This window comes from Elgaria multicarinata, chromosome 8, assembly GCF_023053635.1.
Source record: "Elgaria multicarinata webbii isolate HBS135686 ecotype San Diego chromosome 8, rElgMul1.1.pri, whole genome shotgun sequence".
Lineage (NCBI taxonomy): Eukaryota > Metazoa > Chordata > Lepidosauria > Squamata > Anguidae > Elgaria > Elgaria multicarinata.
Window position 1 is genome coordinate 72,173,293 of NC_086178.1, and position 13,050 is coordinate 72,186,342.

Below are 13,050 nucleotides of genomic sequence, written 5' to 3' on the forward strand. Positions count from 1 at the left end.
AGCATGTGCATTATAACAGTTGGGGTGGAAGGGACCATCACAGCAGATTTAATCCTCCATTCTAGAGTATGTAGTAGTCAGGAGAAATAATAAATGATCTAATTGTATTTTAGAATCTGTGTTATATTTTTCAGGTTTTTTTGGCCAATCGACATGATAGACCACAAATGATAGCAAATGCTTTTTTCTCTTTTTTAGGCATTTCCAATAGTTTGGAATATAGTTTTATATACTTTGTTTATAAATTAAGAGGATAAGGCAAGATTTTGTAATGCTTCTGAATAACATTCACATTGTTTGGCTTTTCCAGATAACTTGGGCCTGGGATAAAAGAGTGTTGATAGGTCCCGTAAGATGGAGTGATGCACATCAATTTGGATAGGTTTAAAAGGGGATTAGAAAAATTGATGCAGGATAAGGCTATCTATGGCTGCTAGACACAGTGATGCTATGCTACCTTCAGAATAAAGAGGCAGTATTCCTATGTACACCAGTTGATGGGGAATATGAGTGGGAGGGTGCTGTTGCGCTAATGTCCTATTGGTGGGTTTACCGCAGGCAACTGGTTGGCTACAGTGTGAACAGAATGCTGGACTAGATGGACCCTTGGTCTGGTCCAGCATAGCTTTTCTTATGTCCTTAAGTGTAAATATCTCCCTAAAATGCCCTTCTTTAAATACTTAAACACAGAGAATCCTGAAGGTGACTTTTGCCTATAGCCATAGAGTACTACACCTATTTTTCTGGTAATATTGTCAGTACAAAGCAGCAGCAACAAAATGTGAGGAGGGCATAAGAATACCAATCTTCAGATTAAGTATATTGACCTGGAATCTTAGTTGCGCTCATTTTTACATTTTAAGTTCAAAACCTTTCATGGCAGGCCCGGGGGCTGCATGCACGTCCTGAGCTCAGGAGCGACACCTGGCTAGTCTGCCAAATTTAGTGGCAGGAGGGTGGCAGGAGTGCAGCCACTCCGAAGGGGCCCTGGATGCCCTGTAAGACTGAGATGAGCTATTCAATGCAATTGGTGGAGGAACTTATACAACTGCTGTTTTGATGTGAGCAGAAAAGTAACTCATAGTACATTTTGCTCTTATGAATCCATTTGTGGTTTCATTTTGTTTGCAAGAATGCAACTTGATTGCACTTGAAGTAAAAGTGTATTTGAGACAAAAGATCCTTAAAGCCCTAAGAATAAAAATCATATTCCACTCTTAACTGCTGCAGGAATTGGATCTACAGCAGTGTGTTTTTCTGTTTCTTCTTTTTGCAAGCACAGCGATCATGGGGACCACTTTTCTCGATTAGAATAATTTTCTTCTACAAATTAAACCACATCGGCTCAATGCCCAATTTTGATCTCAGTGAAACTGTATTTTCTACTTTCTCTCTCTTTGCACTCCAATGTCTTCTTTAAAAAACAGGTCTTGCCACAGCAGTTTCTTCTTCAACTGGTAAATTGCACCTCTTCTTCTCCATGGTTTAATATTTAATCTTACTTCCTGGAATGGTAACATTGTAGAATGGTTTTCTAATGCAGGAATTTGCCAGTAAGTGGCCTGTGAATGAAAATGTCCAGTAGTAATAGCTTGTTTGCCAATGCCAGCTTTTCATTGCTTTTATATTGTATTTTATATTATGGTTTTATACTGTTGTTTTATACTTGAATTGTCTTAATTTTGTAAACCGCCCAGAGAGCTTTGGCTATTGGGCAGTATAGAAATGCAATCAATCAATCAATCAATCAATCAATGCCTTCAGTGGAGTCACCAATTGCAGGAAGCCCTGACATTTTCTCCTCTAAGATTTCCTTGCCTCCAGATGTTGTCCAGTTCACCTCTCTATGACTGTCTGGCTGATATCATGAGTTCTGTGTTAAGGCCACCATAGTAAAAGGCATACTGCAAATGTAGGCAGTATTGTTCTTCATAGAATCATAGAATAGCAGAGTTGGAAGGGGCCTACAAGGCCACCGAGTCCAACCCCCCGCTCAACGCAGGAATCCATCCCAAAGCATCCCCGACAGATGCCTGTCCAGCTGCCTCTTGAAGGCCTCTAGTGTGGGAGAGCCCACAACCTCCCTAGGAAACTGATTCCATTGTCGCACTGCTTTAACAGTCAGGAAGTTTTTCCTGATGTCCAGCTGGAATCTGGCTTCCTTTAACTTGAGCCTGTTATTCCGTGTCCTGCACTCTGGGAGGATCAAGAAGAGTTCCTGGCCCTCCTCTGTGTGACAACCTTTTAAGTATTTGAAGAGTGCTATCATGTCTCCCCTCAATCTTCTCTTCTCCTGGCTAAACATGCCCAGTTCTTTCAGTCTCTCTTCATAGGGCTTTGTTTCCAGACCCCTGATCATCCTGGTTGCCCTCCTCTGAACATGCTCCAGCTTGTCTGCGTCCTTCTTGAATTGTGGAGCCCGGAACTGGATACAATACTCTGTTGTTGCCTGATCTGATTCTTGAATACTGTGCTGGCTGTTTCTCTTGGTCACTCTTCACCAACCTGAGGCCATCCAGATGTGTTAGACTATGATTCCCAGCACCCCCAGTCCAACAGAATTGTTGGCCGAGAGAGAGAGAGAGAGAGAGAGAGAGAGAGAGAGAGAGAGAGAGAGAGAGAGAACGCCAGCACAGAATAGGAAATGATCAGGAAATGGTCATATGATCAGGAAATGGCCAGGGAAATGCTGGCTTCAATTTTTACTTCTATGGATTGTGCTGTATATTAACAATAGTGAGCAATCAGAAGTGTAACAGCTAAAAAGAAAACAGGTTCTGGAACACTTTGAGGAGCTAGAAAAATTTGTATCTCTGGGCTCAAAACCTATAAGTTTCCAAAGCTCTTAAAGTTAATCTCAAATACAAGATGAGGATTATTATGATCCCCAATTTTAATCCCTTCTGCCACTAAGCCAGTACTCCAGCCCCTCCCATATCCTTACTTATCCCCTTCCTATCTTCTTCAATAACTCTGGGAGGACACATGACTGTTTGCTCTGCTGGATATATTGAAACCACGTATTTACAATAGGTATTTTATAAAGCAGAAAGCTCCTAACCATGAACTCAAACCAACCAACCATTTGGGGCTTTGAAACAGGATGATGCTTAATGAAGGTATGATGGATGGTTGGCCATCAGAAAAGTAATGCACTCTTGGTGGAAATGGATGATAATCAATTAGGTATTTAGTTCTAGAGGAATGAAAAAGAAATTCGAAGTAGATCTAGGGAGGCTGACAGAAATACGTGTACATGAACATTGTTTAATTACTTTCAGAATGGAATGAGGGAAATCTGCACATTCTTGTTCTCAAGGTTATAAAACTGAGCTCCTTGGGCTGTAATTAGAATCATAGAATAGCCTACAAGGCCATTGAGTCCAACCCCCTGCTCAATGCAGGAACCCCCTGCTCAATCAATTAGCATCAGTATAGCCTAAATGATAAGTATATCAGGTTCCCTCTGCCCCAATGTACCTGGCTTGGCATTCAGATAATGAATTGATAAAATAACCAGTGTTTTGTTTTACCTTTTCTTAGAGCCCTATAGGTGTGGTGAGACTTTCACAGAGCCATCATGGTCATTTACTGGTCCATATTACAATGGAGATAGAAGCATTGTACAGTGTCTCTGGACAATCCAATCCAAAGAGTATTTGCCTATAAAGCTAACGATTGATTATTTGACGTAAGTACTCTTACTGAATATCATTCAATGTTTCCTGCTATTGGCATCCAGTTGGAATTCTGAGACAGTTATCTTAAAACAGAAGATCCCTTTGACTCTTCTTCCCTATTCATCAACAACCATTTTTTCAAAGAGCCAATTAATCACTTCTGTAAAATTGTCTGCTTTATAATGATTCATGATGCTTGACAATGTTATCCCTCCTTTTGCTGTAATACCTTATCTTTGATCCTGTACACTCATTTGTAACGAATCGGATCATATTTAACCTTTTCTGCGATCATAGTTGTTGTCCTATTTAGGAAAGGAAAGAGAAATGTAGGCAGAACTCACATCTGTGACCCTACCAGACTAAGACAATTTTAGTCACTATCATTCTAACACCCTTTGTTTCATTCTAATCATAAGATGGTCAGTATAATTTCTAAGCTCTTCATTGGTAATATTAGAAGAAGAAAAAAGCATCACATCTAAATAATACCTGATTGCACCGTCTTTCCATTTGGCCTTACATAAAAGGGGGTTTCTTCTCTAACTAGTGGGTCCATACTCATACTACAAAGTTCCATTTTTCCTACCAGTTCACCAATGAGTTCTTGTCAGCCAAAACAAATATTTATAAGTGTGATTCCCAAACATTGCTATGAATCTTTTAACTTGCATTTTCACAATCGATCAAGAAAACATACTGCGGTACAGTTTTGAAAAAGGCAGTGAATATCTCCCAAACAAAAGAACTGAGACTTAATACTCAGAATAATGCTTATAAATAGCTGCCAAATTATGTGAATTACTCTAATCACCCCTCCCATGGCACATACTTAGTTTCACATTTCTTTATACGGGGATCAACAGCCAAAACTTTATAAGAGGTTCTATTCTAAGTTCTATGGAAGTCCTTCACATAACTAAATAATAGTATGCAATATAGATAGTAACTAATAGCTCAATGAGTACTCCATTGAAAGGATGGAGGTGGGAGAGGAACCATATGGTTAAAAAAATATTTAGGGCAGTAATCCTATGTCCACTTACCCAGGATTAAATGTCACTGAGTTCATTGGGACTTACTACTGAGTAGACATACATAGGGCTGCACTGTTATGGATGTGAGAAGAAAGTGAGATCATCATCTGATACTTCCAAATTTTGGAATGGGAGGGTAGTCAAGATTTAAATACTATATTTTTGCCCTAGGTTGTATGATAATATGCACTTTTATCTCCACAGTTTGGACTGTGCTCATGAATATATTGATGTCTATAATGGAGACGTAGATCGATCAGAACTACTTGGGAGAGTATGCAGTGGTTCCAGTTGGACATTTATTTCACTTTCAGGCACTATGAAGGTTTTGTTACACAGAGATTCTTCTAAAGCAAGCCAAGGGTTTTTTGCCTATTATGATATAGAAGGTAACCACATGATATTTGCATTTATTTTCTCTACAATGTAATAGTTTTGCATGTACAGTTGCAAAATGTATAATTCCTTTTTTCTTTTCTTTTTTGTAGACTGAGGCCTTAGCTAGACCTAAGGTTTATCCTGGGATCATCCCTGCCTGCTCCCAGGATATCCTGTGTGTCATTTACATGAACAGGGATGACCCTGGGACGATCCTGGGATAAACCTTAGGTCTAGCTAAGGCCTCAGTTAGAATTCCAGCATTTAGGGTGATTGTGATCATTTTTGGATTAATTGGGATTAATGTATAGGGAGTTAGTCAGGACTAAATCACATGAACAGAAGTTATGGAAGGGAGAATTACCCCCAGTCACATCAGATAGGCTGAGGAAATGTGTGGAGCTATTTAGCCATAAATTGGTAAATAGTTTAGTTCATTGTATTGTATAAGTTCCTTTCAGCCATTTTGGAAGAGAAGCAGTGAGTTAACACCACAATGGACTCTATTAAAGCCCTATTCAGACAGTGTTGGAACCCTGAATGTGTGAAGCAGTGGGGAGTGGACAAGCTTCTGCATGAACTCTTTGTATACAGGCAAAGTTCTGCTCTCAGACTGTGTCACAGGGGTTGGCAGAAAGTAGACTGCTGGGCTGGCACAACCTCTCCTGCTGCCTGAGCTGGGAAACGACATGCACCATTGCCGCTGCCACGCTTCCCTGCTACCATGTTTGTCTCTCTCCTCTCCCTGTGCCTGTCTCCCCTCCTGTCAGCTGCACCTGTATGTATCCTCCCCCCCACACCTGATCTCTGTCTGCCTTACCCTCCTACCGGCCCTATATGTCTCCCCACTCCCTCCCTATCAACTACCTACTTACTCCATTTCTGCCACCACTTGGTCTGAGCTCTCTTCAGAGAGGCAGCCATGCCCAATTGCATGGTTCTTCCTTAGAGTCAGGCATTGTGGGAGGAGGGCTGTCCCTGGAGATCACCTGTACTGCAGGTACAGGGATACCCTCCTTTAGGGTGACCATATGAAACTTTAACTGTTGTGACAAATTTATTTATTTATTTATTGCATTTCTGTTCTGCCCAATAGCCGAAGCTCTCTGGGCAGTTTACAAAATTAAGACAATTCAAGTATAAAACAACAGTATAAAACCATAATATAAAATACAATATAAAAGCTCAACCAGATAAAAACAGGAGCAATGCAAAAATACAATTTTAAAATACAAATTTAAAACACCAAATTAAAATTAATTTATAGACTGTTAAAATACTGAGAAAATAAAAAGGTCTTCACCTGGCATCTAAAAGAATATAATGTAGGTGCCAAGTGAACCTCCTTAGGGAGCTCATTCCACAGCTGGGGTGCCACAGCAGAGAAGGCCCTTTTCCTGGTAGCCACCTGCCTCACTTCCTTTGGCAGGGGCTCACGGAGAAGGACCCCTGAGGATGACCTTTGGGTCTGGGCAGGTACATATGGGAGGAGGCATTCCTTCAGATAGCCTGGCCCCAAGCTGTTTAGGGCTTTAAATATTAATACCAGCACTTTGCATCGGGCCCAGACCTGGACTGGCAGCCAATGAAGCTGGAAAAGGACCGGCGTGATGTGATCTCGTCAGCCAGTCCCTGTTAGTAACCGTGCTGCCCTGTTTTGTACCAGTTGAAGTTTCTGGACTGTTTTCAAAGGCAGACCCATGTATAATGCATTGCAGTAATCCAAATGAGAGGTTATCAGAGCATGGATAACTGGAGGTAGGCCATCTCCGTCTAGATAAGGGTGCAGTTGGTATATCAGCCTAAACTGGTAAAAGGTGCTCTTTGCCACTGAGTTCACCTGTACTTCAAGTAACAGTTCTGTATCCAAGAGTACCCCCAAACTATGGACCCAATCCTTCAGGGAGAGTGCAACCCGTCCAGAACAGGGCAAACATCACCTCGCCAGACAGATGAACCACCCGCTTACAGTACCTCCGTCTTGTCTGGATTGAGTCTCAGTGTGTTAGCCCTCATCCAGTCCATTACTGTGCCCAGGCACTGGTTCAGAACAGTCACTGCCTCACCTGGGTTTGATGAAAAGGAAAGGTAGAGCTGGGTATCATCCACGTATTGATGACACCTCAGTCCACATTTCCAGATAACCTCCTCCAGCGGCTTCATGTATATGTTAAACAGCATAGGGGATAAAATAGAGCCCTGTGTAACCCTTTGACTTAGGTGCCATGGCACAGAGCAATAATCCCCCAGCACCACCTTCTGGAATCGGCCATCCAAGTAGGAGCGGAACCACTGCAACGCAGTACCTCCAACTCCCAGCTCAGACAACCTATCCAGAAGGATACCATGGTCGATGGTATCGAAAGCCGATGAGAGGTCCAGGAGAACCAGCAGGGTTGCACTCCCCCTGTCCCTCTCCCAACAAAGGTCATCCCACAGGGTGATCAAGGCAGTTTCTGTTCCAAAACCAGGCCTGAAGCCTGATTGAAATGGATGTAGATAATCCATTTCATTCAAGAGTGCCTGGAGTTGTCCTGCAACCACCCGCTCAAGCACCTTGCCCAGGAAGGGGATATTAGCCACCGGCCTGTAATTGTTAACATCCTCTGGGAGGGGATCTACATTAGTATATGAAACGTTGTTTTTACAGTCATTGAATGTTTTGTTTTTGAACGATTTAAAATGTAGCAGTTTTTAAAACGTTTACTTACTTTTCTCCTTCCGTGGGAATGCATTCCTTTTGGCCACACTAAGAAAAGAAATCCGTTTGTTCTTTTTCCCCATCTGCCAATTTCCCCTCCCACTTCCTCTTCTCTCCAAGAATCCCCCACTTACAAATTATTATTATTATTATTATTATTTATTTATATAGCACCATCAATGTACATGGTGCTGTACAGAGTAAAACAGTAAATAGCAAGACCCTGCCACATAGGCTTACAATCTAATAAAATCATAGTAAAACAATAAGGAGGGGAAGAGAATGCAAACAGGTACAGGGTAGGGTAAGCAGGCACTGGGTAGGGAAAAACTAACAGTAGAAAGTAACAGTAGAAGTCTGCACAACATCAAGTTTTAAAAGCTTTAGGAAAAAGAAAAGTTTTTAGTTGTGCTTTAAAAGCTGTGGTTGAACTTGTAGTTCTCAAATGTTCTGGAAGAGCGTTCCAGGCGTAAGGGGCAGCAGACGAAAATGGACGAAGCCGAGCAAGGGAAGTAATGACCCTGCAGCCTCTCAAAACTGAAACTAAAAGTGGCTTCAAAAACAGGCTTGAAAGAAAAAAAATATGGCTCCAACTTTGGGTGCGGAAATTACATAAACATGCCCCCAGGAATGCGATTGGCTAATTAAGAACTACAGGAAACCCATTTAATACAATGAAATCAGCCACATCATAACAAATAGAACGACTTATTTCAGAGAAGTTCAAAATAAAAACCGGAGAACAGACAACAATAAAACGTCACAAACTGAACGTCATGTGGCGAAATACTACCAAACGCACACTTAAAAACGGTAAGACACGTTCTAACTTGATTGGTGTAGATCCCCTCTGGGTCCATGTTAGGCTTCTTCAGGAGTGGTCTAATTACCGCCTCTTTTAAAGAGGCTGGCACCACTCCCTCTCTCAAGGAGGCATTTACAACCTCCTGGACCCAGCCGGCGATCCCCTCCTTATTTGATGTAATGAGCCATGAGGGGCAAGGCGCAAGCGCACAGGTGGTCGACCAGACTTGGCCAAGCACCTTGTCCACATCCTCAGGTCTCAATAACTGAAACTCATCCAATAAAACTGGACCATATGGTGCTCTGAATGCCTTTACTGGTGGAGCTGCATTAAGCATGGTGTCCAATTCATGTTGAATCTGAGTGACAAAGAAGGAATTTCACCAGGTGCTGCATGCATACAAATGAACCTGCTAAAATTCCCTTTTCATTACAACTGTTAAAGATACAGGAGCCTGGTACTCCTTTTCATATGGTCACCCTACCCTCCTCCCACAATGCCTGATTCTAAGGAAAGACACCCTCAGAGCCTGACATTTCAGCATGGTCACCTCTCAGAAGAATCCGCTGACCACTTTTCTGGTTGATGTGGCTCTTCAGAGAGCACAGCCTGCTTGCTCGAGGTGGGGTGGGGTGGGGTGGGGTGCAAACATACTTTAGTGTGAGTTTGCATGGGCCTGATTTGGATTGGAACTGTGGTGATTCAGGAGGGGAAATTTAATCTTTCCCCCTCTGTTTTCAGCCTGAAATTTAACTCGTTATCATCTCTGGGGATTAAAAAGGTAAAAATAAAAATGGAGGCATCTCTTTTCCCCCCTTTAACTCCACCATAGGTTGTGGAATTTGAGGCTGAAAATTAGAGTCGGGAAAGCTTAAAACCCCCTCCCAAACCACTACATTCCCAGTCTGGATTGGGCCCCTGCACACTTACACTGAAATAAGTAAACCAATGGCAAATTTGGCAGAAGGTTTATTTTGATACTGAAGGGATCCACAGAGTGGGCATTGGCAACAGGGTGGGTAAGGAAATAGGGGGAGTTGGCAGTTACAGCAGTGATGGCGGTGGCGGCAAAGGGAGGGAGCGTGGTATGTCGTCTTGGTGTGGTGGTGGGAGTGCGCAATTGGCCACTCTTCCTGCATTGTTGCCTGAGGCAGGAGATTCACCCTGCCACATGAGAGAGCTGGCACTGGTAAACCGAGATCTGAGATCCCATTGAAAACCTTTCCCCCACAATTAGTTTTGCTGAAAAAACATGAGGAGGGATGGTGGTGGTGATAATCAGGAGTGGATTTTGGTATAAAAGGACTTGTGAGCTTGGTTCTGGTATTAAACACAAGTTCCTGGTCCATCTGAGCAAATTTTTTGCACCTGTCCCTGGATGATGGGCTTTGCAATTGTTGTAGAAAACAAAGTAGACCTGTAAACCTGAAGAATGCCCAGCTGCACTCCACTGAATATATCTATACTGAGGCAGGGGTAACAGCTCTGTAATCCCCACCCTCCCCATATGCATTTTGTGTGCCCGGATTGATCATCTGAAGAGAGCTTGTGTCCTCCACAATCTATTTCTGCTGATCTTTGAAGGCGAACATTATCATTAGTCTTCTGACTGGCTGCCCTTCTTGTCACATGGTAACACTTGTAAAACTGCTACCTTATTTGCATTGTTTGATCCCTCCTGCCCCCCGCCAGTGTTAAATTTTGCTTTGGAATAAAACACTAGTGCCTACAACACTGGCAAACATTTTTTAAAAAACATTTCCACTGATGTTATAGTTAAAATATAGTTGTGGTGATCTTTTGAAAAAATGAATGAAATTAATTGAATCTCTGCATCTGCAAAGCACTGAGTATTAATACTTGCCAGAATATTTATCATTCTATGAAATGTTATTATTTATTTATAGAACTGGAGAACGCAACACATCCTCAATCAACAGGTAATTTCACCATTTCACTTGTTCTTTTACATGGGCTATATATGGGTAGAAGGGTGGATTAAAAGGGTTGGAGACTAGTGTTATCATGGGGAGTTAAGAGCTAGCAAATAAAGAAACACATCAAATAAAGAAGTATTAGAGATATAATGGAAGCATAATTATTGAAGATCTTCAGCTTGATTCTGAAATGCAACGAAGATCATCATCATACTGAACAACAAATTTATTGTAATAGCTGTTGATCCTGACAACTTCCGGGTAGAGTTTCCATATCAAATTTCCATTGTCATGTTGCAATGACATAAAATAAATAAAACAATTTATACAATAAAATCCTATTTTACACTAAAAGGGTCTGTTATCTAGTTAGGAGCCCCTTATACTAACTACCCTGGTCTTTTCCATTTCTTTTCCTTGTTAAAGCATACAGAGCTGTTCTAGGGCAGGATCTACACTTCTGCTTTAAAATGGTTTATAAGAGTAGTGACAACTGTTGAGGCCCAGGACGCACTCCCTATACAGTTTTCAAACTGTTTTTAAAGTGTCATATCCTGCTTGGTGTAGATCTGGCCTAGTCATAAAAGGGAGGAAATCTATTAAAAAACGAAAAGATGATTTCTTGATCAGGAAAAATTGTCAATTTAAACTGCATTTGTTTTTGGAAAAATACAGCATAGGCCTTGCAATCAGTGTGTTGTGGTGACTGTAGTTGCCATGACACATTCAGAACTAAGGAACCAAATTCTCTGTGTAAGACTGAGCTGATGTGTTACAACTACTGTTTTGAGTGGAGTGTTCTTGTTTGCAGCATTCCCTTTTTATTTCACTCAAAATTTCTGTTGTATATCTTACACCTCTTAGGATAAAAACAAATTATAATGGAAACAGGAATGGAATTCACTGTAATATGTACACCGCCCTGAGATCTTATAGGGCGGGATATAAATGTTTTAAATAAATAAGTAAATAAAATGGCTCTTACGCTTTCTTCTTGTCTTCCCCTCCCCCAGCAAGACCAGAAATATTCACTTCCCCAGGTAAGAAACAACTTTTGCTACATTTTTAACCTCAATGCACAATTTCAGTTTCAGTGAAATTGCATTTACTACAATATCTATCTTATTCATTCCCCCCTTTCTGCCCCATGGTTCTGCAAAGTCCATCTTATCCTCCATGCTGTTTAACATCTACATGAAACTGATGGAGTGGCTCTCCAGGACTGATGGCAGCCCTCAGACCCATAGGATCGGCTGCCACTGAAAAAAATGGGGGACAAAGAAAGAAAAAATACTTTAGGAACAGGCTCTATGATTCCTACCATAGAAGTTTAATTCCTAGAGTGTCGTGGAATCTCCTAGGAAGCAGAGCTTGAGGTTCCTGCTAGCTTCCTAGGATGCTATTGATGCATGTTAAGAAAGAAGATTCTATGGCAGGAAGCATAGAAGCATTTCCCCCTTCAGGGGTAGCAATCAGGTTGATGTGTCTGGGGAGGAGGCTTCAGCTCTTTGATGATGCGACATGGAACAGATGCTATTGCTACAAGACAAAGGCCAAATCTACCTTGTGTCCAATCATTACGAATGTGGTGTAAAAAGCAGGAAACAACTCTATGAAAGCAGTATATGGAATGTGGATTGTGCCCCAACAGTTATCAGTGCACTCCAATACCACTATAAAGCAGTAGTGTAGATCTAGCCATAGATACGTGCCACTGGGATCAATGTGAATGGTGTGTGCATGCATACGTACAGCCCCCACCACCTCAGCAGACACCCGATGCAGCTCTTGGGTATTTCTTCAAATTCGGTTCTGTATCTTTTCACTGATGTTATGGTTAAAATATACTGTACTTGTGATCCTTTTGAAAAATGAATAAAATTAGTTGAATCTCAATATCTGAAATTAATTGAGATATTAATACTTGTCAGTGTATTCATCATTCTATATGTTGTTTTTTTGTTTACAGAACTGGAGGGCACAACATATCCTCAACCACCAGGTAATGTCACCACCTCACTTGGTCTTTTACATGGGCTATACGTGGGCAGAAGAGTGGATTACAAGAGTAAACACTCTAGCATTTGATTTTCTAATCCTGAGGGAGCTTGGTGCTAGTATGGAGAGTAGGGAACTACCAAATAAAGAAACACATCAAATAAAGAAATTTTGGAAATGTAATGGGAGTATACTTATTGTAGATTTTCAGTTTGATTCTGATATGCAAACAAAGATCATCATCAACAACAACAACAACAACAACATTATTGTATTAACCATTGTCCTTTACAACTTCCAGGTAGAGTTTCCAGATAGAATTTCCATAAATAAAATAATTTAAACAGTACAGTATATGGCCTATGTATATATTTCATGCGTCCTTCACTCCATTAATATCTTAATGAATTTTACGCCACTTGTGATCCAACAATATGTTGGCTCATTTCATTTGTCTGAAGCTGCTCCGTAAACTAAGGGACCAAATGAATGTCACAGTGTGAAAAAGGGCATA